A 21,846-nucleotide genomic window follows, 5' to 3' on the forward strand; every position below is an offset into this window, starting at 1 on the left:
GGCGATCTTCAAAATATTCTCTACAAAATTCCAGATGCATGTTTTTTTTTTTTTTTTCAAGAATTGTGACATCACAAACCGAAAACTAAAAGTGCAGATCATCGCACTGCCACTTTGAAGATGCCGAATTACAAAAGCCATACACGTTTTGAACTCGGCCAACGTTTTTCACGGTAGCAAATGCATCATGAGAAAGAACATCAGGGAGTTTCGTGTTTGTATGATAAAGAACATTGCTCATTGGTGATGTAGGCTTCCGTAAGCCTTCTCACTGCTCCCTCACCGCTCTTGTGAGTGTGACACGCAGACGTAAATTTTGTTTTTGTATTTTTTTATTGCGAAAGCCCTAATCCGGAGGTTCAGTCCGGGTCCGTTGTCTTCTGCGTTGTCTGTTTGCAGCTCGTCTAGTGCGAGTGCTCCGTCCCGGGCGCTGCCCGCTCATTGTCGTCTTCTAAGTAGCACAAAAAAGTGCCTTCGCACTGATTCGGATGTTGTAAGCATTCTCTGCAATTTTTTTGTTGAGTTGATGTAGTAAATGCTTATAGGACCTAGGCACCATCCGAGCCAAATGGGACTATTGTTAAGCTCGAGCTCATGACCTTTTCTTCTGTTTTCTCTTTTTAGGAATAAAATTGGAAAATAAATTACACTAATTCACACGGTATAAAGGTTAACGGTCCGCCCACCCCCGTTCTCTCAATACCTTCTAGTTCATTCATCTCAAAACCTGTTCACTCGCTGCTGACCAGGTACAGAGCGTTGAGTAGAGACGGTTAGTTTAGCTGTCCACATTAACCTGAACCATCGAAGGCGTAGTTTTTTTTAAATATTTCATTTCTTCTATGTAACCAACCTCGCTTGTTGTTTTCCTCGCTGTTTAGAAAAAGCGCAGTTGTGCACAATCGCCTCGGCGATCGCTGGCTGGCCCGAGTTTTTTTTTTTTTTTCCTTGATTTCTCGCGATCTTCGCTTCTTTCCGTACATCCAGTACCGTTCACAGATCGGCGAACAGGTGATGAGGACGCGCTTAAGCTCCCAGCTCCAGCTAACTTGATTGCCAGGGCAAAGAAAATTAACTTGATAGTTGCTGAAGGTGAGTTCCTGGTGCGCCGACCACGCCGTTATCTCTTAATGGCTTAAACGGACAAGCGCATTTTGCGAATACTGCGCCTCATCTCTTCGCCTTGGTTCTCCTGCTCAAGGCTTGAAATCTCAGGAGCCTTGTTTCTTTTGTATGCGCCAATCCAGTGGCCATGCTTTCTCTTTTTTTTTTTTTTTGAGTGCACTGCACGTCGTTTTCTTCCATTGTCTTCTTTAACACTGTCGTTGCGCTCACGGCTTTTGGCTCTTTTCCTACTGGCTAGCAGCAAAGCGTTCATCCTTATGCTGCTTTTGTATGCGCGATGTGTGTTCGTCATGACACAGCTCTGTTGGAGAACAGATTAGATTTTCTCCGCAGCGTGGAAAGCCTGAATAAATACGCCATCGCCGGGTGGCGATGATGATATGAAGCTTGGTACCCATTTCAAGAACATCAAGAGTGTCAAAACGTATCACGCTATGCTGTCAGGCTAGTTGCATAATCGGCGCCGTTTCTTGACTAACAGAACTCTATGCACGTGGCGCTTGACAGCTAAAACCGGACGACCGACGAGAGACACGCAGGGCGGTTTCATAACGTATGACCTGGCGCTTTGTGCTTAGTGCAGGCTTTACATAAAAAAAAAAATACAACTAATAGATGGAACGAAAGATGTGGACCACAATGAGGACCTTACATTGCCACTTCACGTGTTTGGTTCCACTACGAACGTCCAGTTGTGTACAGTGGTGCCCGATTGCCTGCTAAGTGGCGATAAGGTTATCCAAAAGCCCGCCTAGCAATGCCAGAAAGAATTAAGCAAACCGCTTTGTGTTCAGTGCTTTTCTATAACCGTGACCGCCACCGTCTTTCAACAGACTATCTTGCAATTGCTATTTATCGCTCGACTCGTGGAGCATGAATGACAGGATTGTCCAGGGAAGAACACGGCGTCGAACTTCATAAAATAATGATCTGAGATTTCGGCTGAAATACCCGTTTTAAAAGGGCATATCAACAACGACCTCAATGAATAACCATACAACATGCGCGCATCCGCAGCAAACGTTATTCCTCTCAGCGACGTTAGAGTGAAAACAGCCGCAAGTATAATTCTCGCATGCGCGGAACACGAGAGATGAAAGTCGGGTCTTCGAACAGGAGGTACCATAAATCCAGGAAAGCCGCATAAAAAAAAATCGCAGCCTGTGTCATCCTGAAGGGTATTTTGACAGAAGTGTTGGCTCACAAGTGCAGCAAAACGTGACGCAGAAGTTCGTGGCACAGGGCGGTGTTTGGCGCGTTACAAAACACATACTGATCTAGAGCAGTCACGTTGGCCCTGCTTACAAAACACTGTCAAAGTTGTCACGTTACTGTGCAAAACTTTAGTGTGACATGTTTCGGGCAGCTCTCCATAAGCTCTCGAACAGCTCTCCGTGGCACGTAACCAAAGACAAAGCGTGTCTGGGCAAAAAGAATGGCGTCTTTATTTTTTTTAAATGGCGTGGTGGCATGCACACCAGGATTGTTTGCTGCACTGCAAAGATTTCTGTGAAAACTTCTTCTATAAGAACGCTCTTGGTCGTGGACTAGCTACACGACAACGCTGTTTTGTAAATATCTGTGTTTGGGCTCAGAAACAGACGAAAAACTTGTGTTAATGTCAGAGCTTCACTCAGAAGCGCTGTTTCGCACTGGGGTTTTAAAAAAAGCCCCTCGATGGTGTAAAACGAAGCCTTACACTCAGAACAGCTCTCCGATGCTGTATGAAGCTGGCCTGCGCTGACAAAGCTGTAGATCCAGCAAAGCTTTCACACGTAAAAGCGCTTCAAAATAACAACTTAAGAGCATTGCTGAATCTTGACGACCCCAAAGGATGAGATTAAAACACACACTGTTAGAAACGACGCGCAATGAGATTGAAAAAAGTAGGAATTCTAGAGAAAACAGTGCCGATTCAGAGGTGGTAGATTGTCTTCAAAAACAACGCGTTCAAATATTTGCACCGTGGTAGTATGTTAGGTGCGTTATTTACGCGCCCTCAAAGGAAGCTACCATGTGACAGCTACTGGAACATTTTTTTATCGCCCAGTGCGCATGCAAACCACCGTCGGGGACAGTGCTCCAGGGAAAAGCGGATACCCCTCTCTGAGACGCGCCTTGGGACGTTAAAGCAGCGCTTGCGTTCCGTGGAAGGTCTTGTATTTTGCAAGTTATCTTTTAAGGCTGGCAAAAAAAAAAAATCAGCTTAACTTAAATGCCACATGAATGAAAGCATTTCAGCCGACTTTCCTCAAGACAATTTTTTATTTCTTAGTTTGCACTTTCTTCGGAAGCCAATAATTAAAACGTTAGCTCATTTTTCTTTACTTATTATTTAACTTCGGAGATCGAAAAAAAATACTACAGTCTAGGCCACTAGACTCCCAATAGACCTCAGTTGGTTTCACTGGGCTAAAACACTCCATCTTTTATGAAAGCTCGGTTACCTTTCTTTTTATTGCGAAAGCAATACTAGTTGCACTTTCAGCCCGTCGCGTAGCGAGGCCAGTAGCTTACCATATTAGCATTTTGGATTGGATTGGATTGGATTGAATTTGATTGGATTGGATTGGATTGTATAACCGATGCATCACCACAAGTCTAACCACAAGCACCACCACCAGCTATACTACCAGCTGATCCAAGGCGTAGCTACGGATATTGCTTTCGCAATTACCGGGCTTAACCAAGCTGAGCCACAGCCAATTTTTCCAATTGCGACAGCGTCCCCTCTCGCATAAACTATTAATTTACCTCTTCTATCTTCAATGACTTGACAGAATATGTATTCTCTTTGACCTTTCGCACTGTGTGAAGAAATGCGCTGTTGTCGTTAGAAAAACTGTAACCAGAAGAGCTTCTTTCTGCCTACATTTTTTCTTCCCTTCGCGAATATTTTGTTTTCTACACTGTGCATATGAAATCATCTGAATGGTTATATTAAAGTACAAGATTTAGTCCACTTGTCCATGGCTATACATTTTACTTTTACACTTCGTTCTTTATTGGGAATATTGTGTACTTCGACTTTCGCTGCTGCCAGGCGACTGCTCGTACGAGTTTATATATAATATACGAATGAAGTTTAATATTATTACTTTTATTATTCTTATGGATAGATTGCAACACACACACACACACACACACACACACACACAGAAACACACACATATAAATATTTAACACTTACGTTTCTAGTCGAGGTACTGACATTATTTTTGTTGTGGTTAAGCACGAATTATGTGACGCTCGTCTCTCATGTGTATTCATCCTATTATTATCGTTTTGTTGTTGCTGATCACGGCGTTTGGGTAAACTTTGTTTCTTAGGACATATTTTCACACTCTTGAACTGTATTATTTTGGGCGCCTGTATTATCTCGCGTGCCATTTGTATTTATTCTAATATTGTTGTTTTGTTATTCTTAAGCGGTGTTCCCTGTAATGAAATTTGCCTTTTTGGTACACTTTCTAACACTCAGGGGCTGTCTTTATCTTAATTTGTGGGCTTTTACGCATTTCTCCACATATCCTCTGCTAAAAAATGCTACAAAAGTGACACAATCATGTGTGTATTCTGTGTATTCTTATCACCTCTGCGTGTGTGTATTTTTGTTCCCTTCGGCCATCGCAGTGTCATTTTCTGTCTTTATTTATACTTTTTTTCCACTCCTGTAAAGAAGGACCCTTTCCATATGGTTCTCATGTGCGACCCTCATGGGGTTTTGCTTCCTTCGGCCATCGCAGTGCCATTTTTTGTCTTTATTTATTCTTTTTTCTACTCCTGTAAAGAAGGAGCTTTCCATATGGTCTTCATATGCAAACTCATCTGGTCTTGGGGTCCGCGTGCCACCGTGTGGAGACACTTACCTCAGCCGCAACCTGTGTGTCCTCGTGTTTTCTTCTGGAGTCGCGCGGGGCCACACAGAGGCGGCTAGAGGCGATACTTACGCACACAATTGGCAGGCACTTAAGTCCCTTCTTTTGTTAACCACCCCCACGCCCTTTTTTTTTCCCCCCAACTAGTCGCGTGCCCGCCCGGGCCCACTTCACTCTTTCACCTCTTTCACGCGGCGCCTTTGCTGGCGCATCTTAGTGTTTGGGTTTCGTGTCTTGGCTGTGTTCCTCTTTCCCCTTTGATTTTTCCCATTTTTCTTTTTCAAGCCCTGTGTGTGCCATGTTCACTGCTATAAGAAGACCCTTCCATGCACTGTATGATCATTCTTGAAAAAGACCAGTCCCTGGTCGAAACGTTGAATAAATCTGTTAAGTTTTTCAATGTGACTTCCCCAACTTCTTATATTTTTAATCAGTTGCCTTGAAGATTTTGTTATCCCTTATATATATATATATATATATATATATATATATATATATATATATATATGTATGTATATATAGCTGGGACGCCTGGTATATATACCATTGATATCAATATCCCACTTCCATTTTCCATTCCTGTGAAAGAGCCGTACGCGAATTTCCCAGTGAAAGCAAAGGCGCAATGCCAAGTTTCCCTCACGTCTTCCTCAGACCGCAGAGGGGAGAGTCGTTCGTGGCTGTACCGCCTAGATAACAAGCGTGGCTCGCAAACAGCGGCTACGAGCCCTCTACGAAAGGCCACGAACGGCACTCTGTCCATTTGCCCAATAAAAACGGGAGGAAGAGAAGAACACACGCGACCGTATAAAGGTCTTGCCGTCAAGCGGAGCAGCTGGCTGCGAAGCGGCCCTTGAAACTCGAGCAGCGAACAACCCCGAGCAGCTCCACTTGCAGCCTCTCGTAAAGGGTAAACGTGCACGGGCAGCAGAGGCCTGTTTACCGAGCTGCGTGTTGACAAAGGACTTGCTTGCGCCTGGCGAGACGTCGTCGTCGGTCTCGAAAGAGCACTCTCCCGCGCTCTGTTGGCTTCCGTCAGCAGATTCTGTTCTCGTGAAATTCCTAGGCGAGTGTCTTGCTCTGCACAATAGCGCTAACTACTGTTTGCGGAAAGCCAGAACGTCTGCCTGCGGCCCACAAATTTCAGCGCGCTTTTCTCTCGTCGACCCGGTGGTGGACTCTATTAGTTGAAAGGAAAAGACACTTTACCTGTGCTACTGTTTCACTGAAGAAAGAAAAGCTGGCTCTTTTTCGCATAAAATAAAGAAGCTAGCGCGTGAAGGTAGCGCAAAACATAAGAAGTATAGTGTTACGAAGTTGTCGGGAAGACCAGCTGTATTTACAAGCGCGTTAGCTATTACAGGGGTTACGCGAACTAGAACCCGGCCTCCGACGTACCAAGGGACTATTTGAAATACCAATAATCTAGTTGTTTGTTTCTTTGCTCCAGCATATACAGCTTACGGATGTGTGTGTATGTGTATGTGTGTCTGTGTGTGTGCGCGCGCGCGCATGTGCGTGCGCGTGAGTGTGAGAGTGCGTGCGCGTGCGCGTGCGCGTGTGTGTGTGTGTGCGTGTGCGCGTGCGTGCGTGCGCGTGAGTGTGAGAGTGCGTGCGCGTGCGCGTGCGCGTGTGTGTGTGTGTGTGTGTGTGTGTGTGTGTGTGTGTGTGTGTGTGTGTGTGTGTGTGTGTGTGTGTGTGTGTGTGTGTGTGTGTGTGTGTGTGTGTGTGTGTGTGTGTGTGTGTGTGTGTGTGTGTGTGTGTGTGTGTGTGTGTGTGTGTGTGTGTGTGTGTGTGTGTGTGTGTGTGTGTGTGTGTGTGTGTGTGTGTGTGTGTGTGTGTGTGTGTGTGTGTGTGTGTGTGTGTGTGTGTGTGTGTGTGTGTGTGTGTGTGTGTGTGTGTGTGTGTGTGTGTGTGTGTGTGTGTGTGTGTGTGTGTGTGTGTGTGTGTGTGTGTGTGTGTGTGTGTGTGTGTGTGTGTGTGTGTGTGTGTGTGTGTGTGTGTGTGTGTGTGTGTGTGTGTGTGTGTGTGTGTGTGTGTGTGTGTGTGTGTGTGTGTGTGTGTGTGTGTGTGTGTGTGTGTGTGTGTGTGTGTGTGTGTGTGTGTGTGTGTGTGTGTGTGTGTGTGTGTGTGTGTGTGTGTGTGTGTGTGTGTGTGTGTGTGTGTGTGTGTGTGTGTGTGTGTGTGTGTGTGTGTGTGTGTGTGTGTGTGTGTGTGTGTGTGTGTGTGTGTGTGTGTGTGTGTGTGTGTGTGTGTGTGTGTGTGTGTGTGTGTGTGTGTGTGTGTGTGTGTGTGTGTGTGTGTGTGTGTGTGTGTGTGTGTGTGTGTGTGTGTGTGTGTGTGTGTGTGTGTGTGTGTGTGTGTGTGTGTGTGGGCGCGCGTGTGTGTGTGCGTGTGTGTGTGCGTGTGTGTGCATGGGCGTCCGGAGGGGGGGGGGGCAAGGGGGGGCGGCTGCACCCCCCTGGAAAATCACTCACTCTAACCGTGAGTGATGGCCGCACACCAGGGGCGGCGGTGCGCTCAGCAAAAAGAGTAAAAGCGGCCCCGCTTCCAGCTTTGGGTCACATCTGCGAAGTGCCGCGTCCGGGGACGCGTCGTTGCAGACATACAGCGGCACCGGCGAGCATGTGTTTCGAGGCGTCTTGAGATGGGTGCCTGTTTCTTTGATCTCTAGAGAGATAGCCACACGGAGGCAGACAGTGCACATTCCGGCCACCGATGAATTCTTCAGGAGGGAGGGACAAATCAGCCGTGTCCACCCCCGCTTTGTCGAGCTGCTCAAGGGCAAGCAGGCGATGAGCTGGCGCCGCCGCCGCTCGCTGTCTCCTCCGATCCACGGGAGAGCGCAGTTCGGTAGAAGCGCCGCTTTCAGAATCTTCGGCAAAGGGGATTAGCAGTTGCTTTTGTTCACGGCGACGCAGTCTGCAGAGGCGCCCCCACACCAGCGTTCCGTGCATCTTCTCCGGAAACCAGCGCCTTTGGTCAAGGCAGCCCGATGGCGCCTGCCTGGCTCGCCTGTCACCTCTGGCTGGGCCTCAAATCCCAACAGCGCCCATGTACTGTGCGATGTCAGTGCATGGTAAAGAGACCCAGGTGGTCGACATTATCCGGAACTCTGTACTACTCCATCCCTCATAGCCTGAGTCGTTTTGGGGCTCTGAACCCCATAAAAACACACAAAACAAATTTTCCGACCGGAGTGGCGAGTGTCCCTTCCCCTCGGAAGTCGCGAGGCGTTCCTTTCACCCCCAAAGTGCGTATTCGGGGATACTGCGGCAAGTAGGCCCTTGCATGTGTGCGCGCCTCTGTGTTTGTGCTTCGGTATTTTTAGTGGCCGGTTGTCAACGAAGCTGAGAACAATCGAGACAGCGGACGAGAAAACGACGAGCGGCGAGTAGTGTGTGTGCAAATACTCGACTGTGCGGTTGCGCGAGCAAGATGGAGCGAGGTGTATGAAGCTGCGAGCGTGCATTTATCTTGTAAATAAGTTTTCGCTGTATATATAGTCATTTTTTGTTTTCAACGTACGCATTCAACCGTTTTTTCAATCAATGTGTACATATTTTTAACACTACCAACCCCGAAGAACTCCATAGCCAGCTTTGTCTCGCGCGGTTCCGAATGATGGACATTCGGCGCTTCTTCAAGCGTCAGCGGTTGTCTGACGAAGCGTTATCCAAATGCGCCCCTGCAGATTCTGGTGTGATATGTGACAACGGTGTAGCATTTGAACAGAGTGATGCAAGCTTTTATCACCGGACAGTAGCTGATGTCGTCGACTCCATGGAAGGGACTCTGTCAACAGTGAGTTCAGGTAATGCAGCAGGCCGAGATGATTCCATTTCGCCTTTCTTGGGATTTAAGTCCGGATTTGACCAGAGCGATGCAACCTTTCATCACCGGACAGTAGCCGACGTCGTCGTCTCCATGGAAGGAACTTCACCAGCGAGCTCCGGTCACGCAGTAAGCCGAGACGATTCCCTTTCTCCTTGCTTGGGATCGAAGTCCGGAGACAACATCAAGAAAACAAATAACTTGCCTCAAGAATATGACTTAGGAGAGTTTCTAGGCAAAGCTAAACTCACTGGCATACCGGACTTTTTAAAGTTACGTCTTCTTACTAAGCCATGGTCGCCAAATGTTACATACGATTTTAAGAAGGATGTAACACCTGGAAAGAAGCCTTTTCGACATCAATGGCTGGGAGATTACGCCCCCTGGCTTGCGTACTCAGCGACAGCGAAAGGCGCTATTTGTCGTTTTTGCGTCATTTTTCCTCCACGTGTTCACCGGGGTACTCAAGGAAGTTTTATCGTGCGCGCTTTCAGTAACTACAGAAAAATGCACGAGGCGTGCAGGGATCACGTAAAATCCCAATGGCACCAGGAGGCAATGACGGCCTCACAGAACTTTATGGATGTGATGAAAGGCAAGCAGCTACCCGTTGTAGAGCAGCTGAACAGAGCACTGCACGCGCAAGTTGAAAGGAACCGTGAGAAACTATTTCCAATAGTTTCCACTATTGTCTTTTGCGCGACGCATGACTTACCAATTCGCGGCAAGCAGCCCGATAGTGGAGTCTTCAATGATCTGCTTGACTTTCGTGTAGAAGCTGGAGATACTCTACTTCAGGAGCACTTCGCTTCTTCTGCTGGCAATGCCAAGTACACTTCTGTCCGCGTCCAGAACGAGATCATCACAATCTGTGGCGACATCCTGAAAGAGCAGATAGTTACCGAAGCTAACAAAGCGTTTGCTTTTTCCGTTCTTGCTGACGAAACTGCAGATATTTCAGGAAAAGAGCAGATGTCTATAGGCGTTCGCTTTATTGACAAGGCGGGAGCCGAAGTGTGCGTTCGAGAGCAGTTTTTGGGATTTGTAGAGCTGGAGCAATTAAACTCCGCTTGCATCGCCGCGGCAATCTTGAAGTTTTTGACGAATGTCGGGCTGATTCTTTCGAACCTCGTTGGACAGGGGTACGATGGATGCTCTACAATGGCTGGAAAAGAAGCTGGAGTGAACAAAATTATACAAAAACAGTTCCCGAAGGCACTATTTTTCCACTGTGCAAGTCACAAACTAAATCTCGTCATCAACGATCTGAACGACGTCTCTGAAATTCGAAACACAATTGGCATAATCAAACAAACCATAAACTTCTTCCGCGAGAGCGTACTCCGGAGAAAATTGGTGCCGAACATTCCGATGCTGTGTGAGACAAGATGGTCTGCAAAATATAAGTCTATTAGGATCTTCTCTCAGCATTACGTGGCCATAGTCGAAGCACTCGAGGAGCTCGCGTCCACGGAATCATGCTCGAACGCTGCAACTAGACAACGAGCTCACATCCTCTACTGCGCAACAACAAGCTCATCTTTCATCGTCTGCTTGCATATTGTAGCGAAGTACAGCGCTCGGCTCGAACCAGTTACGAACATTCTGCTAGGTGTATCCATGGACTTCCATTCTGTGCATGACCACATCACTGAGCTGCAACGTATTTTTCGCGGCCACCGGACGAACGCTTTAGAGGAGTTCTCTAACATCATGAATGCAGCAAGGGAGGCAGCCAATCACTTAAATGTGGTGATATCTGTGCCAAGACAAGTCTCTCGTCAGGCCCACCGAGACAACTACGGGATTCAGTCGCCGGAGGAATACTACCGTGTGGCAATATATGTGCCGTACTTGGACTCTGACTGCTTCTTTAGCTCGGCGCTTTTCTGAAAGCAATGAGAGGAGCTTCAAACTTCTCCAGCTGCATCCATCAAAAATGAAGCACTTGAGCCGTGTTGAGTTCGCTGTTCTCGCCGAAGAACTCCAGTGCTTTTACGGCATCGACAACTTCAAGGAAGAGGCCATCTCTTGGTACGAGATGTGGTGCAACAAAACTGGGGACCCATCAGAAATAACTTACTGCGAGCTTCTACATCAGGCCAAGACATTCTTCCCTGGTGTTGCAAAAGCCATTGAGGTGGCTCTGGCTTTGCCAGTTACTACCTGTACGGTCGAACGCTCCTTCAGTACAATGAGGAGAGTGAAAACGTGGCTACGCTCAACGATGACAAACAACAGACTGGACGGCCTTTGTATGATGAGTGTGCACCGAGAGCGTGTAATGAAGCACAGGAATGAATTTATCACCCGTGTCATCACGCAATTCGCCCAGAAAAATCCGAGGCGTCTGCAGTTGCTGTTTACTGACTGACTGTCGTTGCGTCTTTGTGAACATATTGTGCTGTGTGCTGGTCATCAATCCGGGTGTGTCGAGAACCCGTATGCAGCAAGACTGAGCACTCTTCTGCACGAAGTGATAGTATCTTTTTGCATTTTTATTAATTTTAATTGTTTCTTCGTTGATAAACTCCAATGTATCTCTCCTAGCCACGCTTTAATTTGCTGTTTGTAATTTTTCTTTCATGTGTGTATTTTACTTATTTATTTTATTTATTTATAAATAAATAAATTTACTCCGCAAATAGTGCCTTTTTGCTACGAACATAACCCCCCCCCCCCTCCGGCGCCAACAGCCAATGGGGCCCCCCCCTGCAAAAAATTCTGCGGACGCCCTTGTGTGTGTGTGTGTGTGTGTGTGTGTGTGTGTGTGTGTGTGTGTGTGTGTGTGTGTGTGTGTGTGTGTGTGTGTGTGTGTGTGTGTGTGTGTGTGTGTGTGTGTGTGTGTGTGTGTGTGTGTGTGTGTGTGTGTGTGTGTGTGTGTGTGTGTGTGTGTGTGTGTGTGTGTGTGTGTGTGTGTGTGTGTGTGTGTGTGTGTGTGTGTGTGTGTGTGTGTGTGTGTGTGTGTGTGTGTGTGTGTGTGTGTGTGTGTGTGTGTGTGTGTGTGTGTGTGTGTGTGTGTGTGTGTGTGTGTGTGTGTGTGTGTGTGTGTGTGTGTGTGTGTGTGTGTGTGTGTGTGTGTGTGTGTGTGTGTGTGTGTGTGTGTGTGTGTGTGTGTGTGTGTGTGTGTGTGTGTGTGTGTGTGTGTGTGTGTGTGTGTGTGTGTGTGTGTGTGTGTGTGTGTGTGTGTGTGTGTGTGTGTGTGTGTGTGTGTGTGTGTGTGTGTGTGTGTGTGTGTGTGTGTGTGTGTGTGTGTGTGTGTGTGTGTGTGTGTGTGTGTGTGTGTGTGTGTGTGTGTGTGTGTGTGTGTGTGTGTGTGTGTGTGTGTGTGTGTGTGTGTGTGTGTGTGTGTGTGTGTGTGTGTGTGTGTGTGTGTGTGTGTGTGTGTGTGTGTGTGTGTGTGTGTGTGTGTGTGTGTGTGTGTGTGTGTGTGTGTGTGTGTGTGTGTGTGTGTGTGTGTGTGTGTGTGTGTGTGTGTGTGTGTGTGTGTGTGTGTGTGTGTGTGTGTGTGTGTGTGTGTGTGTGTGTGTGTGTGTGTGTGTGTGTGTGTGTGTGTGTGTGTGTGTGTGTGTGTGTGTGTGTGTGTGTGTGTGTGTGTGTGTGTGTGTGTGTGTGTGTGTGTGTGTGTGTGTGTGTGTGTGTGTGTGTGTGTGTGTGTGTGTGTGTGTGTGTGTGTGTGTGTGTGTGTGTGTGTGTGTGTGTGTGTGTGTGTGTGTGTGTGTGTGTGTGTGTGTGTGTGTGTGTGTGTGTGTGTGTGTGTGTGTGTGTGTGTGTGTGTGTGTGTGTGTGTGTGTGTGTGTGTGTGTGTGTGTGTGTGTGTGTGTGTGTGTGTGTGTGTGTGTGTGTGTGTGTGTGTGTGTGTGTGTGTGTGTGTGTGTGTGTGTGTGTGTGTGTGTGTGTGTGTGTGTGTGTGTGTGTGTGTGTGTGTGTGTGTGTGTGTGTGTGTGTGTGTGTGTGTGTGTGTGTGTGTGTGTGTGTGTGTGTGTGTGTGTGTGTGTGTGTGTGTGTGTGTGTGTGTGTGTGTGTGTGTGTGTGTGTGTGTGTGTGTGTGTGTGTGTGTGTGTGTGTGTGTGTGTGTGTGTGTGTGTGTGTGTGTGTGTGTGTGTGTGTGTGTGTGTGTGTGTGTGTGTGTGTGTGTGTGTGTGTGTGTGTGTGTGTGTGTGTGTGTGTGTGTGTGTGTGTGTGTGTGTGTGTGTGTGTGTGTGTGTGTGTGTGTGTGTGTGTGTGTGTGTGTGTGTGTGTGTGTGTGTGTGTGTGTGTGTGTGTGTGTGTGTGTGTGTGTGTGTGTGTGTGTGTGTGTGTGTGTGTGTGTGTGTGTGTGTGTGTGTGTGTGTGTGTGTGTGTGTGTGTGTGTGTGTGTGTGTGTGTGTGTGTGTGTGTGTGTGTGTGTGTGTGTGTGTGTGTGTGTGTGTGTGTGTGTGTGTGTGTGTGTGTGTGTGTGTGTGTGTGTGTGTGTGTGTGTGTGTGTGTGTGTGTGTGTGTGTGTGTGTGTGTGTGTGTGTGTGTGTGTGTGTGTGTGTGTGTGTGTGTGTGTGTGTGTGTGTGTGTGTGTGTGTGTGTGTGTGTGTGTGTGTGTGTGTGTGTGTGTGTGTGTGTGTGTGTGTGTGTGTGTGTGTGTGTGTGTGTGTGTGTGTGTGTGTGTGTGTGTGTGTGTGTGTGTGTGTGTGTGTGTGTGTGTGTGTGTGTGTGTGTGTGTGTGTGTGTGTGTGTGTGTGTGTGTGTGTGTGTGTGTGTGTGTGTGTGTGTGTGTGTGTGTGTGTGTGTGTGTGTGTGTGTGTGTGTGTGTGTGTGTGTGTGTGTGTGTGTGTGTGTGTGTGTGTGTGTGTGTGTGTGTGTGTGTGTGTGTGTGTGTGTGTGTGTGTGTGTGTGTGTGTGTGTGTGTGTGTGTGTGTGTGTGTGTGTGTGTGTGTGTGTGTGTGTGTGTGTGTGTGTGTGTGTGTGTGTGTGTGTGTGTGTGTGTGTGTGTGTGTGTGTGTGTGTGTGTGTGTGTGTGTGTGTGTGTGTGTGTGTGTGTGTGTGTGTGTGTGTGTGTGTGTGTGTGTGTGTGTGTGTGTGTGTGTGTGTGTGTGTGTGTGTGTGTGTGTGTGTGTGTGTGTGTGTGTGTGTGTGTGTGTGTGTGTGTGTGTGTGTGTGTGTGTGTGTGTGTGTGTGTGTGTGTGTGTGTGTGTGTGTGTGTGTGTGTGTGTGTGTGAGAGAGAGAGTGTGCGTGTGCGTGTGCGTGTGTGTGGGGGGGGTGGGTGCGCGCGTGCGTGCGTGCGTGCGCGTGCGTGATTAGGCGTGCGCGGTTGTTTTTTCTGCATGCGTGTTCGTGCGTGCGTGTACGGGCGTGCGCTCACGTGTCTGTTGTGTGTTTTTACGCCCCAAACCAACTCAGGCTATGAGCGACGCCGTAGTGAAGGGCTCCGGAAATGTCGAACACCTGGTGTTCTTCAGCGTGCACTGACATCGCACAGTACGTGACCTCCTAGAATTTCGCCTCCATCGAAATTCGACCGCTGCGGCCATGATCAGATCCGCGTCTTTTAAATCAGCAGCCTAGCGCCATAACCACTGAGCCACTGCGGCGGGCCTCTCGAAAACGATACGCGAGACCTTCACAGGCGCATCACAGAACTTCGTTGAAATGTCCGCGTCACATAGCGTTGTTTGGGCAAGTCGGTGACTCGCAAAAGAATAAATTGTGCAACCGCGCTTTCAAACGAGGACACATTTGACAAGAAACAGACAACACAAGCCGTGGATGGAGGTAATGTATGCACCCCCCCCCCCCTTTTTTTTTTGTGAACGGGTACAGTTCGCTATCACTGTTAGTATGGGCAAAAGTAGCATCCCACTGTTAGGTTAAAGGTACATGAACAGACGCAACGACAGCTTCGGGGATTAAGAGGTTCACGCCAAGCATTTTAAAAGGAGAAAGCATTTTAAACAACGATTTCTGAGCCTTGTTTCAGGGCGAAGTTCGAGGCAGCATTACAACCGCCTCTTCTCTCCATGCATCTTCTTCGCTTTATAATCTTGAGCAAGCAGAGATGAAGAAAAATGGTGGAATAATCAGGTTATATATACCGAAAAAAAAACTGTATATTCAATGAACACGAAAAATCACTAGGGAATTTTTTTTTGTTTATGTTCGTTGCAGTGCGAAATTTTTAATTCATTTTAGATGGTAGACCATGTTACTGAAACTAAAAGAAAACACAACCATATGTTGCAGCTGTGTTCCAAACACGCGATCACCTCATGCCGTGTACAACGCATGGCACCCAACACTTCAGCGACCGCGGCTGCAGTGTGCTACGAGGGAAGCTAATAAAGTTTATAAAACAAAATGAAGATAAAATTTACTTACACGAGCAAAGTGAAATGAGCTCCGAAACCGGCCGCACAATCAGAACCCTAGAACATATACTACGAACCCAGAAAGGAGACATACTACGGTATCTGGCAGAAAATGTAGCGCTCGACAGGACATCGGTGGGTAGGTCCTAGGTAAGGCTCTTCCTAATGAAACGAATATTTTCTAACCTTTAGTACTTTTGATGCAGCTGACTTGAACCTTTTAGAGATGGATCTGCTGCAACTGCAAGGAAACTACTTGGCTTTCTTTTCCGCTTACACCATACCGACATACTGGATCCGCCTAGTTTTAACAGTCAAGGTTTCTAGATCCACCAACGGTCCAGTGTTCCCAGCTAAAGGTCAGACGCACCGACAAAGTTGTCCCTGTCACCATGGACCCAGGGTCCCCGTCCCGCACACGTCTGTCACGATCATCTCTACACGTGTAGCAGAGAACCCAAGGTCATTAAAGGCCAAAATGGTTTCCTGGCCTCATTGGTGTTTCATGATGAATGGATTCAGCGCAGGCAAACACGGACAGGGAATAGAAACAGTCCCCACCAACGCTCATCATTAATAACCACATTCGGTCATCATTAAGGGAACCTGAGGTATCGGCGCTAAGCGAATAAACGAAAAAGAAAGAAGGTAGCAAACTGAACTGCCAGCAGTGCTCCCTAATGGACGTCTCTGGGCAGAGCGCGCTCCAGTATGCTAGAGGGCAGCTCAAGCTGAACGCGAAATGCTTGAACTCCAAAGGCGGAGCGTATCTACTGAAGCCGAAAGCCAGCCACTGTACCCGAAGCATCAACCTGTATCTTATCAAGGTCAATAAGTGACTGCAAGTTTTCCTGAATGATGTGTCCTGATCTTTCTTCTTCTGTGGTTGCACGCTTCAGCGCTGCTATTTTTCTTAGATAAAAAAAGCACCAACTAGCCCAAATAGCACAAAAATAAGTTTTGGAAAAGGCGAAAGTGCAAGCGCAAGGTTTGCGATTATGCCTCAGTATTCAGTTAACCTGTTTCCCGCACAGCGTTTGGCTAAAGTATTTTCGGTAAACTGCAGATAATCTGTTTAAGCTTTGGTGTTGCAGGCTCTAGTATTACACGTATGTTTGTCACATTTTGTGGACATGTTGGACAAGAATTGTGGGCGTGATATTATTTCGTACTAGCCCTTCATCATTTAGAGGAACACTTTCACAGCGTACTGAGCGCTCCTTCTAGAGAAAGAGGAGAAAACAGCATGCTGGCAGTATACAGAGCATTCTGTGTCGTGAACTGCACCCAATAAAATGTGAAGGCAGTGAGTTCTTGAGCAGAGGTCACAGGTTGAAAGCGCCAAGTTCTACAGATGGAGTTGCAATGAAAAACCAGAAATGACACGGTCCATTAAGTTCTCCTTATAAAAATATGAATGAAACTAAGAAAAAGCTACCACGTTTTTGCGTCAAGTGCATAAGAGCTTACTGGAGCATGAAGGCTCTTTACGCCACGGCATTAGAGAACGGAATCTACCGATGATAATATAAAGTACGGTATTTCATATTTTAATAAGATCATAGACTGGCGCTGCTGTTTTTACGGAGGACATTGCTTCCAATATTCACAATGAGGCGTCAAAAAAAAAACAGTAGCCCCTATCTGTGCGCGTTATCCACCAGAATGTACAAACTAGCTCAAGTCTTTGTTTCAGTGCAGCTCAAGCACCAGTCCACAGGAAGGATATTGGACCACGTACGTTTCATAAGTGATGGCAGTGGGCCTGCAAAGAGTACTTTGTTGCACAACTTTAAAGATTTAGGAGGAGAAAACTTTACAACGCAGAGATTGCTACAATACACTAACCAGGCTGAATTGCCCAAATTTGTCGTACAGAAAAAAAAAAATCTTTTAAGCCGCATTTTTAAAAAATGGTTTCTTTTAGCTATTTTTCGTCCCGCTGAGCGAGTTACGTACACTAGACCATTTTTGCAGTGTCTCGGCCTTGCGCCTGCAAAAGGCATTTACTGCACGGCTTTACAGCTACAGGAAGAGAAAACTTTACAAATTAGAGATGGCTACACAACATTGCCAAGTCCTGAATTGCCTTTTTTTTTTTTTCACCACAAAGAGGAAAGCTTCTTGGCCATAAGATTAAAAATGTTTCGTTTTAGCTGCTCTCCCGCGGTTGAGACGGTAACGTAAAATTCGCAGCGGCACCCGTTCAGCCTCATTAAGAATTGTGGCCTATAACTTTTGTCAAAAGTGACATTAATGAATGGAACATGTAGCTATCTGAAAGCATAGAAAGATTCTGAACTCATCAATCGCGCCGAAATAAAGCGGAGGAGGAGGAAGAACATTTATTTCCGCCGAATATGGCGCGGCAGCCATCTCCGGGTCCACACGCAGGCGTCCGGGGAGGCGGCAGTCTGTCGCACCACGGCCGGAGAACATCCAACCCCGTTCTAGGAGAAGAGGTCTTCAGCCTCGGCCGCCAGGCGGACGAAATAAAGCGGAATATAATTTTAACCCACAGTCGTGTCGGCACACACGACTTGTAATATAAATAAGCACTACTGCGGAAAACTGCAAAAAGTGACAGGGGTACTCACCAGGAAGTGAGAACAGATGAATTATTCATCTTCGAACGAAAACCACCCCCCGCTTTTAACATATCTCCGGCTTTCTACGGCATGGAGGACAGGACATCATCCTTGGTGTGTCGGCACACTCTCTGAGAGAATACGCTGTCTTTGGTGCTGCAGCTCTAGTGGCAAAAAATTGACGTTAAAAGAAAATGGTTACTCTGCGCCAAAGGAGTCGACTGAAGTGCCAAGCCTTAGCGCATAAGTCAAAAGACTGACGTGCGGTAAAGAACCTCTGTATAGGCTGAAAAATTAACGTTTTGTTGTATTCCAAAACAAGGAAAATTTTTTAATGCTATTCTGCGCATAGACTGTTTCTTGTTTTTTTATATATATAGAAAGCAAGGCGACACACTTGTAGCATCTAAAGACATTTGCTTCATGGCGCATAACTTTACTTGTTGATGTTTGATCTAGGAGCATAATATTTTTGTTTTCTACTTATGTTACCCCGATTGCATACTTGTAGTTTACTGCATTGTTTTATAAAAACCGCGCATTCCCGCATTGTCAGAGAAACAGTGTTGGCATGCTATACCCGTATATGTATTTTGTGCAGCGGAGAAAAAAAGAGACTCTAAAAACACGCGAATGGAAAATAATTATGAGAGTCAGAATCACCAAACTGATGGTGCTGTTATCACGGTACGCTAAGCAAAGATTTGCCCCATGTTTCTCATTAAACTCAGTAGTAGAAAGTACGACTGTGATGCGCAGGCAGTATTACTGATCCGACAGACAAACAGACAAAGAAAGACGGACAGACAGACAAAAATGAGGACAGGCGGACGGACGGAGACTCGCAGAGAGACAGACGAAGACACGTAGAGAGACAGATACAGAGCGACAGACAGAGGCACCCAAACGACAGAGAGAAAGAGACAAAACGAAAGGAGGGGAGGTTAAGCAGGCAATGCCTGGGTGGCTACGTTCTACGTAGGGAGGGCCATAACTAACGTGAAAGAATGCACTTCGCTCTGCCCAAAGACCACTGCGGACAGGTACAGGCCTATAAAGACACATAGAGAGCAAGAGAACCAACTGATGTCACACAAGTTTCTTGATTTATAGCAGCCTGTGGAGTGCGGTTCATCGCCCCTTACAGCTTTGATGCGGTCACTGTTTATGCTCCGTGGTCGTTACATTAAGAAATAAACATATAAAGCACAGAGGTAAGCGTTGGGCTTGTTTCAATATAATTTTAAGGTAACCAAGAGCGTCATTGTATTAAATGGTATGAAGGCTTGCGCAGGGATAATGACAGGAAGTGTAAAAGTGGTAAAGTGATAAAAGTGGTAACACGCCGACTGACAGGTGGTGCATGCTGTTCAATGCCGGAGAGACATATTCAGGACAGCTGACTTGTTCAGCCTTTTATCTCAGCGGGTAAATGTGGCCAAAAGCACGACACAATATTGTAGTATGTTACGACTGCTTATTTTAAGTCCCTTCTATATACCATGTTTACCAGAAAAGTTTATATTCATAAAAATGTAAACTTGCATAGTTACTCTGCAAATGCACACCGTTTGACAAAATAATTGAGACTGAGAGGATGCACAAGAGCAATGAGAGAAGCACTGTCATTCTAGTTTTAGGACTCATGAATAGCTGGACATGACAGCGGCCCTGCGACCTACAAAAAGTTGTGCCGGTTTGACACCTGCCCAGGCATGAAAATTGACGTAGTACGCTATGACCATTCGTGCCACGGGCGCCTAAAGCATGAAGCCTGAATACGGACGAGAGCTTGGCCTCATGAAAGATGATCTGTGATGAAACCCCCAAGCATATCGCGGCATCTTGTGTCATGAGACTGCATCTCATGACACAAAGCAGAAACAAATTCTTGCTGGTGGTCGTGGATCACGTCAGCAAGTGAGCGGAATCGTCCCCTCCCAGAAAGCTGACGGCCCGAGTAATCATAAAGAAGCTGCAGCCGCATTAAGAAATCTCGGTTTAGCAGTTTATAACCGAGCAATCGTCCAAGTACGCTGCGAATGTGTTCCTTGATGCATGGTTTGCACTTGGCCTAAGCACAAGAAAACGACCACGTACGACGACCAGTCGAAACCCGAAGAGCGAGTCACAATACGAGTCACAGTCACAAAGATTGGGATACCTGTCTGTGGGAGTTCATATCGACAGAGTCAACTTTTTCCGGCGCAAGTGAAAAAAAAAAACTGGACAGCTACAAGAGTGGCCGCCAAGCAAGACGTAAACAGCCAGCCGCCGTCAAGAGCCTTCAGTGAGCCGTGCTCAAGGATCGACACCACGCCGCGATGACGAGTACCTCTCTCAACGCCATTGTATCCTAGACGTCCCTATTTCCCTCCAAGCTCTATCGGAGCAGCGTACACGCTGACAGGACGTCGCCGACTCAGAAGAATGCAAGTCGGCTTCGTGCACAGACGCCGCCACAGCCCTATGCCATGCGGCAAGCCGGCTGGACTTACTACCACGGTCCTGGCACCAGAGGGAGCTTACCGACACTCCGTGGTCACAGCTTTGGGCTCCGGGGACATCTTACTTGTCTCTCATGGAGACGTAGCCCTGAACGCGGCCCTCAGAGCCGCATAAATCAAACCTGTGCGGCAGTTCTTCGATACGGTGACGTTGGACGATGGCAAATAATGTAGAGAGCATAGGCACTGGTTCTTTGTGAGGAGGGTCAGTGACGCAGAAGGAAGAGTGGTTATATCTAAGCGTCGCCGATTGGACCAAAGTGCTACTATGTTCGAGACTTAACGACACCTTCAATATAATCGACATCTTACAGAACGAGCACACCACACATTCGAAGACGTAGGAGAAACTATTTCAGCCAGAAATTAAGCGTAACAAAACCAGTAGGAAAGAAGCAGGAAACTGTTTTTATTTTTCAGCATTGAGCGGTGTGAACTATCCAAAGTAGACCTTTAACAAATGACGCGCAGTCCAATTGCGCTCATACACCAATAGCAGTAGCTGCAGAGGCGAAGGCTGCTGCATCAGATGCAGGAGTCTAATCACGATCAGGTCATGATTTGAAGTTCAGTGAAATATCATCAAATTCTTGTCCTTTGTAGTGCACTCTCGATGTTGTAAGTTAAACTTCCGGTCGTTTTACACCGGTACCGCCTACATCTTTTCAGGACTCTTCTTTGTACTGTAGCAAGAACAGCCATTTCGTTCTCACAAAAGGCAACCCAAAGCGAAAGAAGAACCTAATCCATTGAAAGTATGTGGCGGAAAAAATAATTTTGACTTGTAGTGTCTTTCATGACGGCTCCAAGCGACCGTGTCCTGACAGCCGCTGGCGCGCAGTCCTCTTACAAGGACGCCGGGCTCCGAGCAGCGAGGAGGATACCGGCGCTCCGCCATGCCGAGGTTTGCAATCACGGCTGCCGCAATGGTGGAAAAAATTGCTCTCGCTCGATCGCCCATTCGATCGACATGACCTTAATGGAAACCTGCAGCCATCCTGATGAATCTGCCGGCTTCATCGGAAATCCGTTTCACCATTTGACGCATTGAAAATGCTTCTAAAAGAAATGATTTTCTGTCTAAAATCTGGCACCCTTGTTTTCTAGCATAACATTTATTTATTATTAAACGCAAGGAACAAGCAGACACGAAGAAAACTAGAAATACTGCTCTCTTCATGTGACACTGAAATACATTATTGAGGTCGAACATCTAAACTACAAAACCTCCACTCCCTTCCAATTGAAAAAGATCGCTTATGGTGGGCATCCGGAGTGACAGGCGGGCGAAAGAAACAAGTGAGGGGAATTGTGACTGGGCGTCGCTCGTGTATGACGCACACCGGGTTTCCACTGCTGCTCAGGGACAGGGTGCTGCACACGGCTACTCTCACTCCCAGCAAAACACGGTTGAGAGAAGCCGGCTCTACCTCTCCACCGTGGTCTGTTTTGTGCTCTGAGCAAAATGCATTCCCAGGATTATCCACCTGTAGCGCTAATGTGAGTGTAAGAGAATTACACAGCGGGCATCCTGAACCATTACCCGGAGTTACGAAATACTCCTTATGACATCAA

The sequence above is a fragment of the Amblyomma mixtum genome, chromosome 2 (assembly GCF_055824585.1).
Source record: "Amblyomma mixtum isolate Tamu chromosome 2, ASM5582458v1, whole genome shotgun sequence".
Classification (NCBI taxonomy): domain Eukaryota; kingdom Metazoa; phylum Arthropoda; class Arachnida; order Ixodida; family Ixodidae; genus Amblyomma; species Amblyomma mixtum.